Genomic DNA, 24610 nt, shown 5'->3' on the forward strand with positions numbered 1-24610 from the left:
TTCCCAGTCAGAGCGCCCAGGTGTATGTTCTGAAGCTTATGGGGAAAGGCACTCATACCAAATGTCCCTCTAAATCCAGGGTTGCAGGGAGCCTTTCAGGCTTAAGTTCCTGGGGCTGCTCTGATTTCAGAGGTCCTCCTCCAGAGTGCAAAGTCCCTCCTCTTTATTAGAGTTTACAGAGAAGAAAAGAAGAATGGGGGCAAATAATTGATCAGGGAGAGGGAATGTTGGAGCATCCCATACCAAGTAGCCTCCAGTTTAAATCTAATGGCACTTTTACTGATGGGGAAGGGCAAAACCAGAGGAATAGAGGTGAGGAATTTTGAGAGGGAATCCTAGCTTCTCTGCAGTTTTGGGAGAGTAGGAAATGGAGTGTATGCCTGCCTGCTGGGCTTGTGTTGGGAAAGTGTCTCTGCCAATCAGGTCTAGTTTTGTGAACAATGTGTATTTGATCCAAATTGCAGTTTTTGTGTTCATAAAGCAATTTGAAAAGAAAAAAAAAGGACAGCCAGGAGGGTGAGGGGACCCCAGCTTTTGCCACTATTCAAAGTCCTGGTGGTAAAGCCTGAGCCTGAGCCAGACCTGAAGTTCTGTGCTCTTTCCAAGTGCTCAGAGAAGAGCTTTCCCAGGATTAGGGAATCCACGTGAAAGGATGGGTGAACGGGTTGGGCTTATATTCCTCCAGGGGACCCTGCCCCCACCTCCTTCTCTTACCGGTTCATTTTATTCCGTTAGTTGAGCTCGTGCTCAACTATTCAGCAGAAGCAGCTACTGCACATTTGCCATATCTCCCATAGAAGTTGCTCTGTGGAACTTTCCCAGATCCTTTTTATTGAGCTTATATCCTTCAGAGGAGGATGCTCCATCTGTCCCTCTGTCCCTGCTCAGGTTCGTTGAGGAGCAAGCCTGAGGCTGTGTTTTATTTCGCTTAAAAAAAAAAAATTAAATATTCTGTAGAAAAAGCGGAACGACTGGAGAGGGCTCCTCTCTGAATGTCCTCCAGACCCTCACTTTCGCTCTGAGCACCACACACTTAAGCCGGGAGGGTCCAGCAATTAAGACCAATTCAACATTGAAGACAATGGCTGTCCTGGCAACACTGGCCAGGGAATGGAACTACGCATGGGTTTGTCAGAGGCTTTGGTCAAGGCTCAAAAGCCCAACGGTAAAGTGATGCAGAACAGCGGGGTTTGAGAGCTACTGGCGAATTGGTCTCAAACCTCTAGATCCCCAAGGCTGGTTAAGCCCTCAGAGGGGCTGCTATCAAATCTCCAGGAGGAGGGGGATTGACTTTCTGCTGTTCCAGGTGCTCAGAGAATAACTTTAGGGGACACATACGGTCTCATGTTTGGGGATGGGGAAGGATGGTGGGCTTAGGTTCTTCCAGGGAACCTCCATGAAACCCTCTTCGCTTACAGGTTCATTTTATCCCCTTTTTTGAGCTCCTGCTTTTTCAGTAGGCACAACCGCTGAAGGCGCAAGCCTGAGGCTAACTTTTGTTGTGGCCAAAACAGAAAGTCTTTGTACATCTAGTTGAAGATTCAACATCTAGGACTAGTCTGGAGGTCTTGTGGGGGCTCTTCCCTGAACCTCTTTGCCATCCTGAGACCTTCACCTCCACTCTTAGATTCCTCCAGGCGGCTCATCCTTCACCCTTTTCTCTCCTTTTCATTTTACGTGGTTCCTTAAGCTCTTGCTTTACAGGAGTAGCAGCCACTGCAACCTCCGGACATCTCGGAGAGAGGCCACTTTGGGGAGCTTCCCCAAATTCTTGTTTTGTAGGTGATCTCCTTCGGCAGCGGCAGGAGCTCCATAGACCTCAACTCCCTCTCCCCCAAGCCCTCTTCCCCCCTCGTCCCTGCGCAATGTGGTGAAGACAGAAGACTAAAAGCTGACTTTTGTTTGGGCCGACACCAAAATAATTTCCCACATTTGGTGGAGGCTCCTCCCTGAGCCTCTTTGCCTCCTCCCCAGACTCTCAACTCTGATCTTGGGTTCCTCGATGCCGTCCTCTCTTCTCCCCTTCTGTTATGGTTCATTTTATTGTGTTTTTTGAGCTGGTGCTTTTTCAGCGGGAGCGGTCGCTGCACGTTCTTGACTCCAACAAAAGCCTCTCTGGGGAGCTTCCCAAGGTCCTTGTTTCGGAGGTGGTATCCCTCTGCGGCGGCAGGGGCTCAGTCAACCCCGCTGTCCCTACACGGGGTGGTGAAGGAGCAAGCCTGAAGCTGACTTCTGTTTGGGACGAAACCGAAAATCCTTTTCAGCATATGGAGGGGGCTCCTCCCTGTGCCTCTTTGCTTCCTCTAGATCCTCACCTCGGATCTGGAGGCTAGAGACTTCGGCAGCGAGACCCAGTACTGAGCCAATTGCAACTCCAGCAACTCCAGCAAAGGGATTGAAATACACGTGAGTTCGTCAGATGCTCTGGTCACAGGGCATAGGCCCAAAGGTTAAGATAAGCAGAAGTGCTGGGCCTGTTAGCCTAGGACGGGTTGGTTCCAAACATCTAGATCTCGAGGACTAGTTAAACCCCGGGCTGCTATCCAATCCCCAGAAGGTAAAGCCTGATCTTGAGCGGGACCAGGGACTCTGAGCTGTCTTAGGTACTCATAGAATAGCTTTCTGAGGTTTAGGGGACCACACGGACCCATATTTGGGGATGGGGAAGGATAGTGGGCTTAGGTTCCTCCTGGGGACCCTCCTTCAACTCCCTTCTCTTACTGGTTCATTTTATCCCCTTCGCTGAGCTCTTACTTTTTCAGTAGGAGCAGCCAGTGCACTTTCGGGAGTTTCTGACAAGCCGCTCTGGGGAGCTTCCTTTTTCCTGAGGTGGAATTCCTCGTCTGAAGTTGGGGCTCCATTGCCCCTGAGCGCAGTGGTGGAGGTGCAAGTCGGTGTCTAACTTTTCTTGTGGCCGAAACGGAAAATCTTTTCCATTATAGCGATGATTCGGGATCCAGGACTAGCCAGGAGGACTCGTGGGGGCTCCTCCCAGAGCCTCTTTACCTCCTCCAGACCCTTGTGCTTTTTCAGACGCCGCAGCAGCAGCCACTACAACTTCGGGACTTCTACAGAAGTCGCTCTGGGAGCTTCCCAGAGTCCTTGGTTTGGAGGTCGTATCCTTCGGCAGCAGCAGGGGCTCCATGGACCCCGCTGTCCCTGCGCGGGGCGGAGGAGGCGCAATACTGAAGCTGACTTTTGTTTGGGCTGAAACCGAAAACCGTTTTTCACATATGGAAGGGTCTATTCTCTTTGCCTCCTCCAGACCAGAGACTTAGTCACCACCCAGCGACCGATTTGGAGGGGTGAGGAAGGACGGTGGACTTCGGTTCCTCCAGAGGGCCCTTCTCCGGCTCCTTCTCTTGCCCTCCATTTTATCCCGTTGGTTGACCTGGTGCTTTTTCAGCAGGAGCAGCCACTGCACCTTTTTGACGTCTCCAACAGATGTCGCTCTGGGGAGTTTCCCCAGCTCCTTGGTTCGGAGGTGGTATCCTCTGGTGGTGGTCTTCCCCAAAGGGCTATTAAGTGGCACTTCCATCAAGAGGGTTATTTCTACACTCAGTCCAAGATGTGGAGAATCTTTGTCTTGATTATCGTAGGCAAGTAGAGACAAAAGACCCTGATACTTTCATTAAAGCTTTAGGTAGAAGTTGCTGGTTTGGGGCTCCTGAAACTCGGCGATCTTGTCTCACCTCAACTATGGAAATAATATGAATTCGTTGAACTAGCCTTAGAAAGGCGTCCCAATCTTAATGTTTCTGGGAGAATAGACATTCGGGTGGGGGGGGGGAGGGGAGGCAGCCCATGTCTGTTAATCTATAGCCTCAGTCCATGAGGGGCAGGAAAAGGTCTGGGAGAACCATTCAAGTTCATGTTTGGGGGAGTGGTGCTCACTGATGAGAACTGGTTCCACCATAGCAAACATCCTTCTCCACCTCTAAAAGCAAGGAAGCACATTGGAGATGAACCTGTACCCTCTCTACTTGGCACAGCTATATGTGAGTTCATCTTCCACATACAGTACAATGAGGAAAAGCATGTTATCTTTGCTGATAACATAAGCAGCTTCTCACTAGATGAGAAGTAGTAGCCTTCATTGATGATATCATTAGAAAGTGTGGCTTGGCACCTGCTTACATTTGGTAGATATTCTCCAAGATTTAAAGAATATTAAATGAAAATCTTTAAGAACAGCTAAGCTCACTAACAGATGCAACAGTGTGGAAGTTTGGGCTCTTCTCCCAGGCATTCTTTCTTTGTTGAAAGATGGGTTCTCTTGGGAGGATTTTACTCCTCTAGGCCTAATTTTTATGTCTCTTTTAGACCATTAAAAATTCCCCACCTGATGAAGAGCCGCCCTCTTCCACTTTTTCAAAATATGAAATTTTTGGAAGTTTTTTCTGGACATCAAACTTAAATTTGTTTTATTGCCTCCTTCAGGCATCTCACCTTTTGAAGGCAATGCTAGTGAGTATATAGCTGAAAGCAGTGTACTAGTGAGTAGAGCTTGGACGCTCTACTTTTGACTTGGGTTCAAAACTTATTTCAGACACTTGCTAGCTATGACTGAGCAAGTCACTTAACCTTTTTATGCTTCAATTTTCTCCTCTGTAAAATGGGGGTGGGGTTGGATTCAATGACCCCCATGTTTCCAATACTAAACCAATGATTTTGTGATCTATTGATTACAACTTCCAACCCTCCACAAACAATATCACAAATTTGCATATCAGAGTTGGATGAGACCTCAGTGTCCATATATCCCCATCCATACAGAAAGACACCCCAATATAACATTTATTAAGCACTCCTCCAATCTTTGCTTAAAATCCTTCAAAGGAGGGAAAATTTACCATTCCACTTTTGCAAAGCACCAAATATTTGTAAGCTTTTTTTTGGATATCAAACTTTAGTTTGTTTTATTGCAACTTTTATTTTATTATGTTTGTGACCTTCAAAATTGGTGTCAATCAAGGTTTGAGATAACAGCAGAGTGGTGAGTTTAGAATTGATGAATTTGTCCTGGAAAGGCATTTTGTTTTGTTGAGTGGAAATCAAATAAGGTGGCAGCTACAACATTCATTTTAAACTGTCATCTAGAACTGAATGTAATGCAATAGATATGAACTCACCAAGGCAGCATACAGAAGGACTTATGTTCATGCTTCTCTTATTTCAACCCAAGTTCAAATTAGCTTTTTTGAGGCTGCCATTTCACACTGTTGAGTATTTTGAGCTTGCAATCTGTTAAAACCTCATTTTTAAAAAGACCATCTGTTCTCTAATTATTCCTTCTCCAACTGAAACCCAAGATTTAATATTTATTACATTTTATCTTCTTAGATTTGGACCAATCTCTTAACCTCTCAAGATCTAGCATGTTAGCAGTATCTATGACTACAGAATATAAAAATGACATCTACAAAAACATTAAAGAAACTAACACTCATACAATGCATTAAAGTTTGTGGAGTGCTTTACAAATTTTGCTTCATTTTTTTCTCACAGGTCTGAGAAGTCAGTATAATTCTTATCCTGTTTTGCACTTGAAGTAACTTAAAAAGTTGGAGGCTGTAACTTGTCCAAGATCACATAGATAATAATGTCATGAAGATGAATTTAAAATTGTTTTCTTGATTTCAGATCCAGCTACTCTACCCACTATGCCACCTAAATTATATTTAAATATTTAAATTATTTTATTGAACTAGAAAAAATAATAAAATTCTTTTGGAAAAACAAAAGTTCAAGAATATCAAAGGAAGTAATGAAAAATGTTAAGGAATGAGGTCTAGTATTACTAGGTTACAAACTATTATAAAACAGTAATCACCAAAACTATCTGCTACTGGCTAAGAAATAGAAAAGTAGATCAGTGGACCACAATAGAAATACAAAACAGTCATAAAAGATTATAATAACTTTGTTTGACAAAGGTAAAGATCCAATTTTTTGGAAAAAGTTCAGTATTTGGTAAAAAATTGTTGGGAAAACTGGATGGCAATTTGGCAGAAACTTGATATGAACCAATATCTTATACCATTTACTAAGATAAGAACAAAATGTATACATGAAGTAGGCATAAAGGAAGATATAAGCAAACTGGAAGAATAGGGAAATATTACCTATTAAGTTTATGGATAAGAAAAGAATTTATGAATAAAGAATAGAAAGAATTGTGAAATGTAAAATAGATCATTTTGAGTACATTAAATTGAAGTTTTTTTAAAAATTTTAAATAAAACTAATGTAGCCAAGATAAAAAGAAAGCAAGTTGGGAAAAAAATTTTCATAGACAGTTTTCTCAGATGATTTATATCTAAAAGAACATTGTCAAATATTTGAGCTTTTTCTCAATTGATAAATTATCAAAACATGAACATATGAATATATATATATAATTGAGAAAATGCTTTGTCATTACTGATTAGAGAAATGCAAATCAAAGCAAATCAGAAATCATCTTACCTATCAGACTTGCTAAAATGATAAAAGAGCAAAATAATGTTGGAGATGTGGGAAAATGGGAACTAGGACATTGTTGGTGGAACTGTGAACTGACCCAACCATTTTAGAGAACTATTAGGAATTTTACTCGGGGTTATAAAACTGTGTAGCTTTTCACCCAGTAATATTATTTATAGTGGCTCTTTGAGGTGTCAAAGAAGGAAATTGAAAGTTTGCCCATCAATTAGAGAATGGCTAAAGAAGCTGTAGCACATGATTGTGATGGAATACTTCCAAGCTTTAAGAAATGACAGGGTAATTTTGAAAAAAAAAATAATGTGGAAAGACCTACATGAAATTATGAAGATTGAAGCAAATGGAACCAAGGCAATGTTATATGCAGCAACAGAATTATTCTTGAAAGTATTACTTCTGTATGTCTACCTCCAGAAAATCAAATTACCAATAGAAATAAGGAAGACATAGTAAGAGAGAGGGATCAACATCATGCTGTGGGATTGACTATTTCAGTGGATTCGCCAATAGCAAGCATAATGGCTATAGTGGAACAAGAAAGATAATGTAATTTTTAGGCTTTTAAAAATTCTGTATAGAAAAAAACTCCAGAATTGTCCTCTCTTTTCCTCTTTATTTTTTTCTCCCTGTTTATTTGGAGAAAATAGAAAGGGTAGTAGCAAATGAGCAAAATCTAATATCTAAAGCTGGTAGAGGAAGCAGGATGAAGAAATTAACATTGGTGTTGTGTTGCCAAAGAGAATTTTCATTATATGGAAGAAGAAAAAATTATATTTGAGGTGCCCAGTCACCTTATTTAAATTTAACAAAATTACCTCTGAAACTTATCTGCAGCATTCATGTCTGCTCCTTTCTTCAGAACAATGGCCACCATTTCTGGGTTATTTTCAGTAATAGCAAGTAAAAGTGGTGTGTGCCCATCCTGCCAAATCTTTAAACAGGCCATGAGAAATGTTATGATGCCATAATGTCTCCACAGAAGGTTGAATCAAATGTCACTATAATGGATTGGACCTGACAAGGGATGATGGTCCCCTCTTAATGGTCCCCTGGAATGCAATCAGACACTTTCTAATCCAAATAATTTGCTTGGCCATAGAGAAAGGACATTCAGAACTGGGAAAGGAGGTTCATTCAAGATCAGGTAATCATTCTCCTGAGCACAGCTTCCTGAGGCTCACATACTATGAAAATGTTCCAGAGTTCCAAGGAGGGACACTGACCTATATCTTGGCCATAAGACAAAGTTGAGTAGGACAGGGAGGGGAGACTCTAAAGCTTAGAACACAAGCCCCTGAAGACTTTCAAGGACCCCCTAAGAGCCTAGAATACCACAAAGTCTCTACTGGTGAGGTTGCTGCTGAGGGGAGGGAGCTAGGTAGGATTAGCTAGGGGAGAAGCTTGCCTGGGATGTGAGAGGGAGATGTGCATGCTATCTAATAGCTTTCTATTTTCTTAGCTAATTATTCTCACTAACTAATCTTTCCCCATTTCTTCCTGCTGAAGGAGTTCATGCATTGTCCATGCCTTCTAAATGTTGATGCCTTGAGTATAAGCCTTCATTGTTCCACCTTAGCTTTATTAGAACTACATGAGCTATAGCAGGGGCTCCACACTGAGAGAGAAAGTACATATGTCCATTATTCATAGATCAGCCTGAATGAGGAGAAGCTCTTCACGTTAGGCGTAAGGTGACAAAATGTTTGGCCACAGATACCAACAAACACATGAATGAGGCATAGTAAAAGAGGACTAGAGTTGTACTTTCCTTTGGTGGAAGGAGTACTCATGCCAATGAAATGATAGGTCTTTTTGAATTTTGAGTTTTGAGATTTTGATATATGTCCTTAAAGTTAAGATATTTGGGCTTTATATAGAAAAATCACCAAAGAAATGATTTTTAAAAGAGATTTTACTTACTAAACACTTAAACTTTTTTTAAAATGACACACAAAACTGTTTTCTCTGTCACCTATATTCTCAGAGAAGTGCCTAGATCACTGGGGGGTTAAGGACATTGCCCAATGTCATGCAGTCAGGGTGAATTGCAATGAGAACTTAAATTTGTCTCTTTCTGCCTAGAAGACCAGCTCATTTTCTAGTAGGCAATGCTGCTTCTATGATTTTCACAATCTAGTTATTTATAATTAATATTTGATTTGACATGGTTCTCAGGAGACTTCTCATATTCTAACTACAATTGTACTTGGGAATTCAGGTTTAAAATCTATGATTTACAAAGGCAAAAACTTAAAAATAAATAAAAATGAAAGTAATTATTTACATAACATACAGAACTTCCATTTATAGTGTTATGGGTCCCCAAATACTGTAGGTTGAAAAGAGTAAAGTGTGAAAAGTATTACTATAAAATGAGTTTCTCTAAATGAATGAATTCAGTATATATTAACTCTTTATAAAGGTTACTGACAGAAGCTAACAGTTGGTAATTGATAACATTACGTTTTATTTAAAAGAACAGGTATGTAGCATAGTAGATAGAGCAGAGAATAGGGATTCATATTTAGCTCTTAGGCAGGTTCTCTAATCTTTACTTTTCTCACATGTAACATGATAGAGATAGACTAAGTCTCCTTTAACCACAATGGCAAACCTATTGCACACGTGCCTAAGATGGTGTGCAGATCACTCTCTGTGGGCATGTCTGCAGTCCCCCGACAGAGTTCCTTATTTGAAAGCCAGAAGGATTTGGGTAGGGTATTCCCCTCCCCTTCTCCATACAACTGAGGATGTTCCTCACTTTCCCCACCCCTCTTCCCAGCAGCCAATGGGAGCACTTCCTCCCTCTCCTGTCTGGGGTAAGATGCTGGGGGATGGGTTGGAGAGGAGGTAGGTTTGAGGGGAACTGAGCTCATCCTGTGGCAAATAGCTGGAGGGGAGCAGAGTGCTAGTGCTATTCTCTCCCTCTCTATACCTTCTTGCCATCACCTGCCCCTCTTCCCAGCAGCCAATGGGAGTGCTTTGTCCCTCCCATCTGGGGTAAGGGGGAAGTTGAGGACAAGGAGGGAGGGGCGAGGCCCTCCATCTTGGAGGACAGCAGGTGAAAATCAGTTGGAGGGGGGAGGTACATAGCACTGAGCAGATGGGGCCTGGCACTCCTCTAAAAGGTTCTCTATTACTATCCTATAAGGTTGAATCTGTCTCTAAATCTATGTAACTATGATTTGTGAAGATTGGATTTTGCTATCCCCTGATTGTAACAATGAAGGTACTTAGCTCTTCCTTTATTGTGAAGATTAAATCATAATCTCCTGTCTATTTTTAACTTTTAATCCCCAAAGTTTAAACCCAGTATTTAAAATAGATCTACCCATTTTAACCACAAAAAGGTATGAACTAACTACAAACAGGTAAAAATGTATGAACACCCATTTCATACATTGAGTGGTAGATCTGTGACCCATGTGTGAAAGAGTGGGCAGTCCTGAAGAGAACCATTGGCTGTGATGGGTAGACATAAATTTTAGGGGAGATGATACAAGAGAAAAAGGTTTTTAAATAGTGGAAACAGAGACACACAGGGACCATCATCAGTCACTTGGGCTTGGACTGAGATGGATCAGTCACTTGGAGTTGGACTGGAGGACAGACACTGGGACTTGGAGTGAAGACAAGTGACTGTGGAACTGGACCCCTGGAGGATCTCGTGCAGGAGACCTCAGACTGCTCTCCTTTTAGATGATCACTGTGGTGAGTGTAAAGGCTAACTTCTTTCCTTGTACTTTCTGGAGGTGTGAACCTCTGAGAAAGACCCATTGTCTTGAGACTCCTTTCCCCTGACTGGTGCCTTAGAATTTCTAACTAGTTAAGAGGAAGACAGAGTTTTCTCTCTCTTTCTCCCCTTTTCTCTCTTCCTTAATATCTTCTCTCTATTGTAAAAATAAACTACCATAAATTACAGTTTACTTGAGTAATTCATTTTGGGTTTTAGTAATTAAATCCCTGGGGACCACCAATTAATTAAATATATAAAATCCAACCATAAACTTTAACATAGATTACAAAGTAATGATTTTTTAAAAATAGATTTTCCTGATGAAAAATAGGTATTTGGTGTTTGTGCTTCAATGTTGGCTTTATTATCAAGCATTTTTACCACTAATGATACATTATGCCCACAAACAGCATAGTGAAAGACAGTATTTTTTTAATATCCCCCAAATTGAATTTTGCTTTACTTTCTAGAAGAACAGTTGCACATTCTTCACAGTGGCATTCTACTATCTGTGAATACAATATGAAGAAGAGTGAGTTTAAAGCTTCCCAAGTCGAGAGAAGCTTTAAGGTAGGAAGATAGAGGAAGAATAGAAGTTTTGGATACCGCAAGGGGGGTGGCAGAGCCAAATTAGAGATATGAAGTGGCAGGAATGAGTCAGTAATGCCGGCCTTATTTCAATTATTATCAATGAGCCACAGCAAAACTCCAATCAGTGGACTACTCAGAAGGCTTGTACCCTTCCAGTGATCCAAACTTAATACCACACAGGTTGGAGAGATGATAGAGAAAAGAAAGTGCCTGGCCGAAGGCCAGGTCCCAGGTGAGAGAGATGGAGAAGGAACGGAATTAAAGATGGAGCTTGGCCAGAGGCCAAGCTCCAGCAAGGACAGACATCAGTTGGAGCTGAGATCCAAGAGGAAGAGAGGGAAGAGAGAGGGCGGAGATCGCTGTGGCTGCTTTTAATGTCTTTGATATGCAAATATACATGATACATAGGGATGATTATCATTGGTTAATGACAAGGTATAGGTGTGGTTTCTCTTAGCCAGGTGAGCACAAAGAAACCTGTTTTCCCGCCTAACCTGGGGGAAGCTGGGGTCAAGGGTCAGAGGTTTTCCTAGCCAAGTGCAAGACTGAGCATGCTCAAGACTGAGCATGCTCAAGACTGAGCATGCTCTCTTGTAAGACAATCTGTACATACTAACTGTTTCCCTTGCCTATAGCTAGGGGTGGACTGCTACAGAGTTCTGCAACTTGACTTTATACACTAAAGACTTAATTTTTAATATATAAAAGGCAACAGTTCATATCCCAACATAAGGCATGGATACCTTAATCAAAAGAGATCTTCTTTCACTGTCATGGATATTTAATTTGCATTTCCTCTCCACCTAGAGGAACTCACATCTGGATACTCATTAGCATAAGCCAGGTGCAAAGGTGTCCTATTATAAAATAACATAGTAAAAAGTTACAGAATAGAGTGCACATTTGATCTTTTAGAATTACATAAGAAAGATCAAAATTATATAAAAGCTATTAGAGCATTTTAAAAATATTTTTCTGCCTACATTTTGTAAGGTTTTAAAAACATTTCTTATGGAACAATTTACTACCATTGGTAAAATTTACATTTACTCTTAGTACTTATGTTTACATAATAATGTATATGCAATTGAAATAAAATTCTGGCTTGCTCTGATTTTAGGGGAACATTGACCTTAAATATCTGAATGTTTGAGAATTATTTTATTCTTCTTGTGGTAGAAATGGCGTATATGGGTACTAGTGTGTTTGACATTTGGATGAGCTAGTTATTTTTCCCCCCTTAAAAGGGAAAGACTTGATTGGCTCAAAGGACTAGAGTTTGAGTAGAGTAGTTGACTTAGCTTTTCCTGTTTTAAGATTTACATAGCCCAGCTCATAACCACAAAGTACCTCTTACTCTTTTAAGAGATTTCCCATTGCCCAGGGAATCAATATACCCCCACAAACAGAAAAATTTCCAAATGGAGATGATGAGGATTGAATTACCTGAATCAGGGCTATATTCTTACCAAAAAAATTTTTTTCTATTCTATTCTAATATAAAGGAAAGTTTTAACACTTTCCCCCTTTCCCTTCCTTTTAAAATGCTACATTCCTATTCTTTTCATGCCACAAGATCTCAGAGGCCAACCCTGGGAATTTGGTCCATGTATGATAAATGGACCTTTACACCTTTTTCCTTCCCAGATCTAGACCACTCCAGCTTCAAGCTCTACTGCCATGTGTATCCTTGGGCAATTCCTCTCTCCCTCATTTTGACCTCTAGCTTCCCTCTATGGGATGTCTTCCCCCACTAGAATGGAAACTCTTAGAAAGTAGAGTCTGCCTTTCCACCACAATCAACACCAGTAAGATGAAAGCACAACCAAAAACCAAAACAATAAAATATGTATTCCTAGCTCTCAGCCCAGTGACTGACAACATGGTAAAGGCTATGGAGGAGCCCAGGATAGATCAGGCCCACTGAGGAAAAAGCAGCCTTGAGAGACAAGCTTGTGAGCTTACCTGAGACTTTAGCAAGGCCAGTCTCTACCTTTCAGCTATGGGCTGCTCTCCAAGCTGTAACTCAGATAAGAAAGAATTCTTCTCCCAATATGATCATCATCAAAACCCTGAGCCTTTCCTCATTCTGAAAAACAAAGAAATTCTTGTAATATCATGTCTGTTAGAACCAAATATTTCTTTCCCTGAGTTACACAGGATAGATCAGCTGTTACTCTTTCTCAGTTTGCTTACATTTGTAATGGAACTATGGTAACATTCTTGTGTGAAGTCATTTTGTAAACAATATCCTGTGGGAAAGCAACACCCCTCATTAATGTTGTAATGCTTAGTATTTTACTCTCTATAAAAGTCTTTCTTTTTGTCACAATAAAGGAAGATCATAGCTCCCATTCATGGTACTGTGTTTCTTCTGCTTGGTCTTTCTCAGGCATGCTGGCTGCTCTCTTTCATTTCCTTCTTCTTGTTTTACTCTTTCTCTTTGGGAGCTAGTCTCCTTAGTAAGCTGACCCTCTCTCTCTCTCCATGGCTTTAATGGCCCTCAGATCCAGTCATTCATCACTGTATACTCACAAAGGACTAAATAAATGCTTTAAAAATTCCTTCATTCAGTTTTGTTATGCTGAATAGTCTATATTTTTTTCCATTTCATTCTAATCTTGAGCATGAAGCTGATGTGTAAAAGGTCAAGACATCTGGTGAAATTTTGAGGAGTAAATTTTATTACATAAAGGTATGGGGGGGAAATCCATTACCATGGAGGGGAAGATGAGGGTGGGATGGGTAATACTTAACTTTTACTCTCATTAAAGATGGCCCAGAGAGGGAATAACAGCCAAATTTTGGGGGGTATAGAATCCTATATTACTCTATGGAGAAGTAGAAGGCAAATAAGAAGGGAATTGCTGGGGAGAGGAATAATATAAAGTAAAAGGAATGGGGGGAGTGATTAAAAGCAAAACCCTTGAGTGGAAGGATAGAGAGGAAGGAGAAAGTGTAGGATTAAAAGAAGAAAACAAGATGGAGAGAAATATAGAGATGAAAATCATAATTGTGTATATAAATGGAATTAATTCACTCATAAAATGGAAGCAGATAACTGAATGGATTAAAAACCCGAATTCTATCATATATTGTTAGAAGAAACACATTTGAGGCAGGGTAGACATAGAAAGAATAAAGGTAAGGGGATGGAGCACAATCTTGTAGACTTCAACTGAGATTTTAGAAAGCAGGAATAGCAATCATGGTCTCAGACAAAGCTAAAGCAAAAATAGATCTGATTAAAAGAGATGAAGAAAGTAATTACATATTGATAAAAGGTAGTTTAGACAATGAAGTAAGACCATAACTTAACAGATATGCACCCAATGGTATAACCTCCAGATTTTGAAAGAAGAAACTAAAGTAGCTAAAGGAGGTAAAAGACAATAAAACTATACAAGTGAGGGAACTAAAATTTCTCCTATTAGAACTAGATGAATCTAACCAAAAAATAAACAAGAAAGAAGTAAAGGAAGTGAATAATATTTTAGAAAAGCCAGATTTAATAGCTATCTAGAGAAAATTGAATGGAGATAAAAAGAAATATACCTTCTTTTCAGCTGCACATGGTACTTACACAAAAATTGACCATGTGCTAGGGTATAAAGACTTCACAACCAAATGCAGAAATGCAGAAGTAATAAATGTAAATTTTCCAGATCATAATGCAATAAAAAATTATTATCAATATGGGTTTGTATAAAGGCAAATTGAAAATTAATTGGAAAATAATCTAATTCTTCAAAACAGGTAGGTAAAGGAACAAATCAGAGAAATAACCACTGACTTCATTAAAGAGAATGACAATGAGGAGACAACATATCAAAATTTATGGGATACAGCCAAAGCAGTACCTAGGGAGAAATTTATATCCTTAATGCTTATATCAATAAAATAGAGAGAATGAAGACTGATGAATTGGGCACGAAACTAAAAACAAAACAAAACTAGAAATAGAAAGTAGGACTCATCTCCCTGGGGTATGAGGAGAGATATCCAAAATTTAAAAATTCCTGGACTGTAACAGTCAAATTCCATAACTCCCAACCAAGAAGAAAATACTATAAACAGCCAAAAAAAAAAAACCATCAACACCAATTTAAATATTTTGGAACCACAATGAGGATTGAGCAGGACCTAGAAGCTTCAACATGAAAGGATCAGAAGGCATGGTATAGGATCTAGGCCTACATACTGCCCCCAAACTGATCATAATCCTCCAATGGAAGAAATGAACATTTCATGAAATAAAGGAATTAAGCAACCAGAGCCAAAAAAGAAAAGTTGATGATCTGATTTGACTATCAAAAGAAGCATTAAATGGTTAACAGAAAAACTTCAAGTGAATCACTGTGGTTAAACTAATCATATTCTTACATGGAAAAAGTGGCAACTAGGATAATGATGATTTATGTCATATAAGAGATGTCCAAAGTACTGAACATACAGAGTAAACAAGGGAAACAATGGAGTTAAACCGATTACATTATTAGCAAACAGATGATAACTAAGATGCTTAAGATATCTCTGATATGGGGAGCACTTAAGATGTCTAGGGTACTTAGGATATTTAAGGTACTGAATGTACTTGAGAACTTTATCAGTATTAGGACAATGCATAGAAACATATACCTATATATGTGTACATACCCTTAGATCTAGCAATACCATAGCTGTATCTGTTCCCCAAGGAGATCAGGGAAGGAGAAAAAGAATATAGATGTTCAAAAATATTTATAGCATCTCTCTTTGTGGTGCTAAAGAATTGGAAATTGAGGGGAAGCCCAGAAAATGGTGAATGGCTAAACTAACTGGAGTATGTGATAGAAATGATGAGCAGACTGTTTAAAAAAACTTGGAAAGAACTACACAAGAGATAATGAATAGTGAAGTGAGTAGAATGAGAACATTAAACACCACCACAGAATTAATGCTGGAGAAGAAATTGAATGCTACCTCTACAAAAGAAACATAAATTGGAACAGGAAAGACTTAAATGTCCACAAATTACTCCCTTAAGATTTCTTCTATGATATGGCAACAGTAGGAAGGGGTTGGGACATTTGTAGATGAGATTTATTATGTAGACATGAAGAGAAGTAAGCTAAGCACATAAGAGATTTGTAGTTTTATTTCTGTATCTTTTTCTTTTTATATGGAAATGCTTGTTTGGTTTGGTTTGTAAAATTTGGAATAAAAAAAATTGCTGCCAAAAAAGCAGCTAAGGAATTGATATTCATATATAAATAAAATGTTACATAAAATTATATGATTTACTATATGTACATAGTTATATCATTTTAAATGCCGTTTATCATATTTGTGTGTATACATGGATGTGCTTATATAGAGAAACAAGATATGATCTCCAATTTCAGTAATAGAAGTATCCTAGCCATGAGAAGGAAAGTGATATACATATATATGACTTTTATTAATCAGACCATATGTATGTTTCCTATGTAGTTCCATGTATAACAGTATTTAGGTATATATAATTATATGTATAAAATGAGTTATATATGTGTATAGCATGTGTATCATAAAGTTTATATGACTATATTTGTCATTATATAGTTACATATATAACTACATATACATAAAAACTATCATTATTTACATGCAAGTATGGCTTATATATAATTATATAATCCTATAACTAGTTCTATATTTAGTTAATTTTATGTTTATACTATTTTCATATGTTATATGTGTGGTTATATATGAGCATATGCTTTCTATTTGTAGTTGTACATAAGCAGTTTATATACATGTATCTATTTTTTCTATATATCATTTCCCTTGTGGCCATGATACTTCTATTAGTGCAGTCAGAGATCATATTACTTTTTTTGTTTGCTCTGAAAATATTGACTTACATTAAACTTTGGCTCTATTAAAAAGTCCTGGTATTTTTCACAATATCTTCTATCTAGTAATATCTCCTGTTATTTACTTGTGGGATTGAACTTTTGAACTAAAATGCAGGACTTTCGGTTTGCCAAGGTTGCATTTTGTCTAGCCTGTCAGCATCCTCTAGATTCTGATTGTCATGCTTACTAACTTCTCCATCATCTGAAAATCCAATAAACGGGTCCCCTGCCTCTTTATTCTCTCTATCCACCTTTCCTGGAGCACATTCCCTTCTTACAGGCATTTCTTATCTTTTTCCTCCCACTCAACCCAATCGCTGCCTTACATGAAATTTCCTCAGAACTACCGTGTCCTCATTTTCTATATAGTCTGTATATCCGTATAGGTGTGGGAACTGTTTCTCAGAGAGGATGCACTACCATCTTTGGAGGAAGGGACACTTCCATCAAGCAGAATTCCGGGTATGTAGCAGGTGCCTGTGTGCTTATCGATTTAGCTTGTTTCTCTCTGTCTGTCTCTCTGTCTCTCTGTCTGTCTCTCTCTGTCTCTGTCTCTCTGTGTCTGTCTGTCTGTCTGTCTGTCTGTCTGTCTGTCTGTCTCGTCCCCCAGGGTACTTGTTTTCAGGGCCTTTGGCCTCTCGGGATAATGAAGGGCTGGAAGAGATTTATTATTCAACGTGCTCATTATACAGAAGAAAAAAACTGAAGCTGGGAGAAGTTCTCTGCAGATCATCACAAAAGTAAACAATTGAGCAAGTCACTGGCCCGGCCCCGCCCGCTTCTACCAGTCCTATTTCCGGGCCTCAGCAGCCTGGGCGTTAGGAACCCAGTGGGCACTTCGGTTTGACTTTATCATGGACCCCAGGAACTGTGAACCATAAACGCACGCGTAGTTCAATCCTGTTGCCTGCGTTGCCAGGGCTGCGTTGCCAGGGCTGCGATTGTTTCGAATGTTGAAATGGTTTTCATTGCTGGGTCACCGTGGCCTAAGCGTTTGGCCTCCAGAGCAGAGGCGAGATTCTGGAAGAGATGTTCAAAAACTTATTTAATTTGGGGAAACAAAAAACCCAACCTCAGGCTTGTGTCCCCACCACCCCGCGGAGGGATAGCGGGTTGAATAGAGCATCTGCCTCTGGTGGTTATATCATTCGGAAGAAAGATGTAGGGAAGCTTCACTTAGCAGCGTCTAAGGGAGATGTCGCAAAGGTTCAGTGGCTGCTTCTCCTTAAAAAACAGAGGGTGAATGAAACAGATAAATTGAATCGGTAAGAGAAGGGGGTGGGGGAGGGCCCCCTAGAGGTACCTAAGCCGACGCCCCTCCTCCATCCCTCTGAGTCCCTGGTGGGCCCCAATCCCAGGAACGCTATTCTTTGAGTACCTGGGACAGCGCAGAGCCTCAGGTTGGCCTCAGGGTCAGGCTTTGCCTCCCAGAGATTGGATACCAAGTGACTAAAGTTGGTGTCTGCTCCCCGTCCTGCTTGTCCATTCTGAACGAATGGAAAATGTCTTCCTTCCAGGGTCCCACTAATTCTTTCTCCTCAGTAACATGGAAGCAAAGACCGCTATATCCTGCCCCATTTATGAAATGTAACACTGTCCGGGCAGGGAATGAATTACTACTTTTATTAAGCACCTTCTCTATATGCTAGGCATCTGAATAACCGCCACAGAAAGAGGAAATGGAGGAAGGGAGGACGATCCCTTCACCCTAGGAAGTGAGTGAATGGGGGAATTAATCAGCGACGGAGCCTGAGGAGAGGTTCAGATGCCGGCGATATGAACCAGGAGTTTGTAGTGTCACAAAACCTACGGAGAAGGGAGTACCAAGAAGAGAGGAACAATGTCAAAGGCTTCAGAAAGGTCTAGTCATATGAGGATTGAGAAAAAGTATTATTTGTCAATTCAGAGATCATTAGTAACTTTGGAGAGCTTGAGAAGAAAATGACAAGAGAGGCATGTATATTGTCTAATGGCCTCATGGCATAAAGGGCAGGAGAAATGTGGGATGAGAGTGGGAATGGATAGCTGAAGTGAAGATATTTGAATGAAAATGTTTGGAAGAGCTACGGTGCTAAGTAACAGTGAATTAATTAGAAAGATATAAAAAGATTGCCTTTTAGTAGTGAGAACCCAGTTGAGGTTAGGTAGCATAAATTTTTAGTGAACCCTAAGTAAGCACAGTTGCTTGATTTTCATCCACTTTCATTTACCAGTTTGTGTATAAGGACCAATAGCAGATGATGGAGGTAATCCAAGGATGAGGCTGGCAGGACACAACTGGCAATATGAAGAGGGGACAAAGGATTCAAGAGAAAGAAGACCTTGAAGAGTTGAACAAACATGTTGAATGATTCACCAAGAAGTCAGGATGGAGAAAGAAAGAGAGTGTAGTCAGAACAGGAGTTCTTACAGGAGTTCCTGGGCTTAGAGGTCATGGGGGTAGATGAGAAACAGGGTAAGTTTCCTAGGCAGAGGAAGACTTGGAATGACAATGGACTGTGATCAGATAAGGGAAATTTAAAGTTTATAAGCATGGAAGTGGTGAATGTGTGGGAGATCAAGGGTATAACCCATCTTTGGATGTGGCTTGAGGGGAGAATGAAGAAGGAGATCATGTGAATTCCATCAGCTGAGGGAGTGTGAAGTGAAGGTGTTTGAGGGAGAATTTATACATGTGGAAGAAGTTTGTATGCTGCTTTGAGGAAGAAAGATTGTGAGACAACATGAGTGAAAACAAGTATGTGTAAACAAGATACATACAAAGGAAACTGAAGGGCCTCAGTGGGAAGGCATGGAGATTTAATTTTGATGGAGAAAGGCTTCTTGTAGAAGGTGAGACTTTTCCTGAGAATTAAAGGAAGCCAGAGAAACTAGGAGGTGGAGGTGAGGAAGGACAGCATTCAAGGCATGGACACAACCAGAGAAGATCCTAGTGTCAGGAGATAGAGTGGTGTGTGTGAGGAACAGTCAGTCAACAAATGTTCCTTAAGGACCTCCTATGTACAAATGCCTGTGCTCAGAGCAAAGGAAAACAAGACAATCCGTGTTCTCAAGGTGCTCACATTCTAAAGGGGGAAAGAACATGGAAATGCCTAAATACAAACTAGATACTACATAGAAGATAAACTGGAAAGACATCATGAAAGGGGACTGAGAAAGGCTTCTTGTAGAAAATGGGAAGTTAAACTGCACTTGAGTAATCTAGGTAGGGCAAGAGATAGAGATGAGGGAGGGGGAAATTCCATGCATGGGGGTCATCTGGTGAAAATACCTAGAGTTAGGAGATGGGAAAGTTTTGTGCTAGTAGGAGCAAGAAACCAATGTCTTCTTTATGCTTGCATTCTCAGAGTAAACTACTGGAAATAATAGGTCAATCTGCTGTACCTGGTTAGATCAGAAGGAGTCTTTAGCAAGCATAGAAATGCAACTCATTCTACAAATTGCTCAAAGTCTTTTACATCTACAGCCCTACCAAAAAGTACCATCTATTTAGTTTTCTTCAAGTAATTCTAATAAGAACTCCCATGTCACAATCAAACCCCAAGTTCCTGAAAACAGGTCATCAGTACTTTCAATTTAAAGTGAAGATTTAGGATTTAATTACCAAAAGTCATAGGTGAAAAAATGACTATGGAATATGAATAATATATAAAGACTGGTTTTACATGTGTAGTTTAAACAAGCAGCTTCATTATTCTCAGTGTGCCTATTACATAATTCAATTAATATCCAATTAAATGTGTTTGTTAGATTTTAACTTCAAAGTGAATTTACTATGCACCATACTGTGCTACCTCTCTGGAGTTTATTAAACTTTAGGTACACTAGAACATTTAACCATGGCTCGCAGAAATTATTCATAGAGAAGTTCCAAAAGTATTTTTTAAAGAACTATGTATGCTTTGCTTTATATATTAAATATTGAAAACCTATGGAATCCTGCCTGGAAATGTGATGGGTCAAATGCATTGTTCATTCATCCAAATTAAATTTTGTATGCTTTCTTCATAGGTGAATTTCTACAAATATATGTTTTCTTAGAAATAATGGAAACTTGTCCTGCTGTAAACCTGGCCAGTATTTTTTCCCATTTTATTTCCAATGTTAATCATTAATTAACATTGAAAATTAGAAGTGATAGTCATTTCATTTCCATTATCAATGATTCTTTAGTTTTTTAATTTTAGAAGAGATAGATTGTTTGGGGCTTTTCTGAGTATTTTTACTTGTCCTAAAAGCCAAGAAATATAGGCATTGACATATTATTTTGTGGACACATGGGACCATATCAGCATCCCCTACTTTATATTTACAGAGCCAGAAGTAGGAGTATCTAAGTGAGAATAGCCCCATCAGCTTAGTAGCTGAGGTACTGATTGGCTTACTAAAATGCCTGAAACGAAAAGGCTTTCATGGTTGACTATCTTCATTGACCTCCTTCTTTTGAGGGATATATTGTGATTTGAACATTATTAGCTTTTTCCCTGGGAATTATTTTTTTAGGTCTTGAGCCTTATAGTTTTGTTATGATTATTAAAATAATTTTAACATGGGAATGACCATAGAAATGAGTGTAGGTAAGCCTTGGTTTAAAATATAAATGTTATAAAAACTAAAGAAAAACAAAAATCCTTTATTCAATTAGCTTGACAATTAAAAATGCTAACTAGTCCCTTTTCAACACTGAGATACTTTTAAATGTGTTATGACTAAAGAAGGGAACCCTTGCCAATTGAGCCTGAATAGCATGTCAGCTAGGTAATTGATCCACTACATAGTTTTAAGATTTACTATGTTGAATATGTAGTTAGAGACAGTTCCAAAATGAAGAACATTGAATTTGCAAACATTAACTCCCTATGAAATCAGAATGAAAACTGTCACAGCCTTTCCCCCCTCCCCTCTACCTTTATCGTTACATTGTCTTTCCAAATGCTCAGCAACCAAATTCTTTTCCCTGTTCTCCAAGATGCCATCAAGCACAATGATGACTGATCCAACATCTTTCTCTTTCAGCTCCTTTTCCCCTCATATGGACATTCAATGTCACTTTGCTTCCTTTTTGTTTGATTTCTTTAATTTCTCATAACTTCATTTCTTGCTTTAGCAATTTCATAATTATAGATACTCAGATGTTAAAAATTCCTTCCGTCTCCAGCTGACTTTCCCAGGAATCAGAATTGTACGTGTTCCACAGTCAGCGGTGATAGGTGCCAATTCTTGGGGAATGACACTAGGTTTTTATAGGCTTTGGGCAATTGTTTCACAGTGAATTAACAGGGCCAAACATTCAGAACATGCTCCTGAAGTGAGTTGGGGAACATCTTGCTGCAGCCCTTAATACACTTCAGTAAGAGGGACTCTGAGCTGATATCTCCCCCATCCTCCTTTCTCATCTCACTTAGGGGAGACATTGCAGGAGGGACCCAGATTCCTCTTGTCACATCCTCTAGAGAGTCTGACCAGGAGGAAAAGGGGACACCTGCAAGTCCCTTCCTCACTGCAGAGCCTCTAAATACTCTTCCCATTCCTATTCTAGCTTATTTAAGTCACACAGTTACAGCTCATCCAACTATTATGGAGGAGTTCTTATTAATGATGAAAAGCTACTCAATTAAGTTGGTTCTTATACTTCCTATGCCAATAGGCAGCAAAAGCTTCTTCTCTCTCTGCTTTTCCCCCAGCTATTTCTTCCATCATATGGAGAAATAAGAGTTAAAGTACATTTCATATTTCTTGAGGTAACAGTAGTGGCCACATAGTTATTTTGGCAGTGATTTATAGTCTGGGCATAAGAATCCTAATGCATTTATGTTAGAAATGACTAGCAAGCAGTTGTACAGTTTGGATTGTTTCACACTACTAATGAACAATTACATTTTTCCTTCTTCTCCGTAGGACTCCTCTGCACCTGGCCTGTGCCAGTGGATATCCAGATGTTGTGTCTGTCCTAGTGGAGAGAAATTGCAACCTAAATGTGTTCGATAGTGACAATCGAACTCCCTTAATTAAGGTTTGTACGAGTTACCTGTGCTGCTCAGGGCAATGCATTTTGATCTCTCCCTTGGATGAAGAAAGTATGCTTTACTAATATATTAAATACCAGCAGTGATGTTTAGTATCCTCAATTTGATGTGACTTTATTTCTTATGTCTCTGTCTTCTACTGGCAGGCTGTACAGTGTCAGAGGGAGGAGTGTGTAGGTATCCTGCTCAGCCATGGTGCAGACCCCAATGTTGTGGATATCGCAGGTGACACTGCCCTTCACTACTCTGCCCTCAGTCACAACACAACCATAGCAGCAAAGCTGCTTGAACACAAAGCTGATATTGAAGCTAAAAACCAGGTAGAGGCCCACCTTTTGAATAAGACATTTTATAAGCCAAGATGTATAATCAAGTAGTGTTTGGGTCACATACTTTATAATTTGTATATACTTGGGAACATTTATTTGATAAAAACTTAAAATAATTCTGTACTCAAAGCTGATTGACCTTTGGAATTTTCTAATTTTTTTTGGTGGGAAAAAGAGCTGCTATTTCCATTGTGATGGGAACTCCAGTGACTTGGCAATTTAACCAGAGCATAGATTGTTAACCTGGATTGATTAACTTTATTAACCCTTATCTTCTGTCTTAGAATTGATACTAAGTATTGGTTCCAAGGCAGAAGAGCAGTAAGGGATAGGCAGTTGAGGTTGTTACTTTTTTAGGGTCAAACATCTCTGAAGTATTTGAGACCAGATTTGAACCAAGGATCTCCTATCTTTATACCTGCCTTCCTATCTACTGAGCATCCTTACTACCCTTATGCATTAACTTAAAAAAAATTACTTTATATCTATTTTCCAAACAATTGGTTTCCTTAAAAACATTTTTCTGAAAAGAAGGCCATGACACACAAAAACGTTAAGAAACCCTGCCATAAAGAGTATTCAGGAGCCCTTAAATTTTAAAGGACTTCTCAGATTCACCCTGCCAGTAGTGTATGGGTGTCAGGGGCAGACCTTCAAAGTAGACCTTAGTGACTTTGAGGCTAGCTTGCTTTGTACTCCATCATCTCTAGAATTTTCTTTCCCTGATATATTAGATCTGCTCTGCAGAATTCAGTCGTTCCATTCAGTATATACCTACAATGCTTTTCAATAGGTAGGCTTCTACTTGGGATAACAGAATGTTAATTAGTCATTTAGAAATACAGTGATTTTTTTCAAAATCTATTAAAATTTGTTATACTAAGTATAAATCTATAGAGACAGAATTTTCACAAGAATAAGTTCATAAGTGTATATGGTTTTTTCTCCTTTGTCTTAAAGACTACATCATTTCCTTTCCTAGAATTACTGAAGAAATCCTGGTTTTTAGGAAGTGGCTTAACTCTGAGTCACTGACACTTGAGAGAGAAAACATAAAATTGTGCACATTAGGGTAGTTGGGAAGAGATGAAAAATGCCAGGAGAATGACTTTCTTCTAGGCTTAACCACCTTGAGGCCAGGCTTTCTTTAGTTTTCAGGTTGACCACACTCAAAGGGAATGGGTGAAGAGAACTGGTCAACTTCAAAATCAATTAGGGTGCAGCTTTAGCTTAACAGAGTTCTGAGGGAACAGGGTTAGTTGTATGCAGGCAATAATTGATTATGAAATAAGGATAGCAATAAAGGAAGACAACCATGAAATGATATGAAATGATCTCTACCATATTCTAGGTTTCTGTCTCCTGATAACAGGTATTAGATGGAATCCCAGAGACTATCTAATCTCATTACCTCATTTCACTTATGAGGAAACCAAGATCCAGAGAAATGAAATAATTTGCTTCCAATCACACAAGAAGTAACTAACACAGAGGCAGTATTGATGCTCAGGGCTGCTCCCTCCAAAGTTCCATTTATACCCTACTTCCATAAGATGACTTTAGCAA

The 24610-nt window shown here is 39.4% G+C and overlaps 1 protein-coding gene and 1 long non-coding RNA gene across 3 annotated transcripts in view; both read left to right on the forward strand.

Moving 5' to 3' along the window:
* The first annotated feature begins 502 nt into the window (after positions 1-502).
* Positions 503-6216, forward strand: LOC103094324 (uncharacterized). 2 transcript variants are annotated; one of them, XR_008912270.1, is made up of 3 exons: positions 503-1306; positions 2308-3998; positions 5344-6216. It is a non-coding gene; the product is annotated as an uncharacterized LOC103094324 (long non-coding RNA). The 2 variants fall into 2 exon arrangements; XR_008912271.1 differs by having other exon boundaries at positions 505-1306; positions 2308-3305; positions 3445-6216.
* Positions 6217-10129: 3913 nt separating this feature from the next.
* Positions 10130-24610, forward strand: part of LOC100014454 (ankyrin repeat domain-containing protein 26) — a 113978-nt gene continuing 99497 nt past the window's right edge. The window contains exons 1-4 of the mRNA XM_056799585.1: positions 10130-10194; positions 17076-17151; positions 22588-22702; positions 22862-23035. The gene's annotated coding sequence lies outside the window, so the exon portion shown is untranslated. The remainder of the gene's footprint in view (positions 10195-17075; positions 17152-22587; positions 22703-22861; positions 23036-24610) is intronic.

This window comes from Monodelphis domestica, chromosome 5, assembly GCF_027887165.1.
Source record: "Monodelphis domestica isolate mMonDom1 chromosome 5, mMonDom1.pri, whole genome shotgun sequence".
NCBI lineage: Eukaryota > Metazoa > Chordata > Mammalia > Didelphimorphia > Didelphidae > Monodelphis > Monodelphis domestica.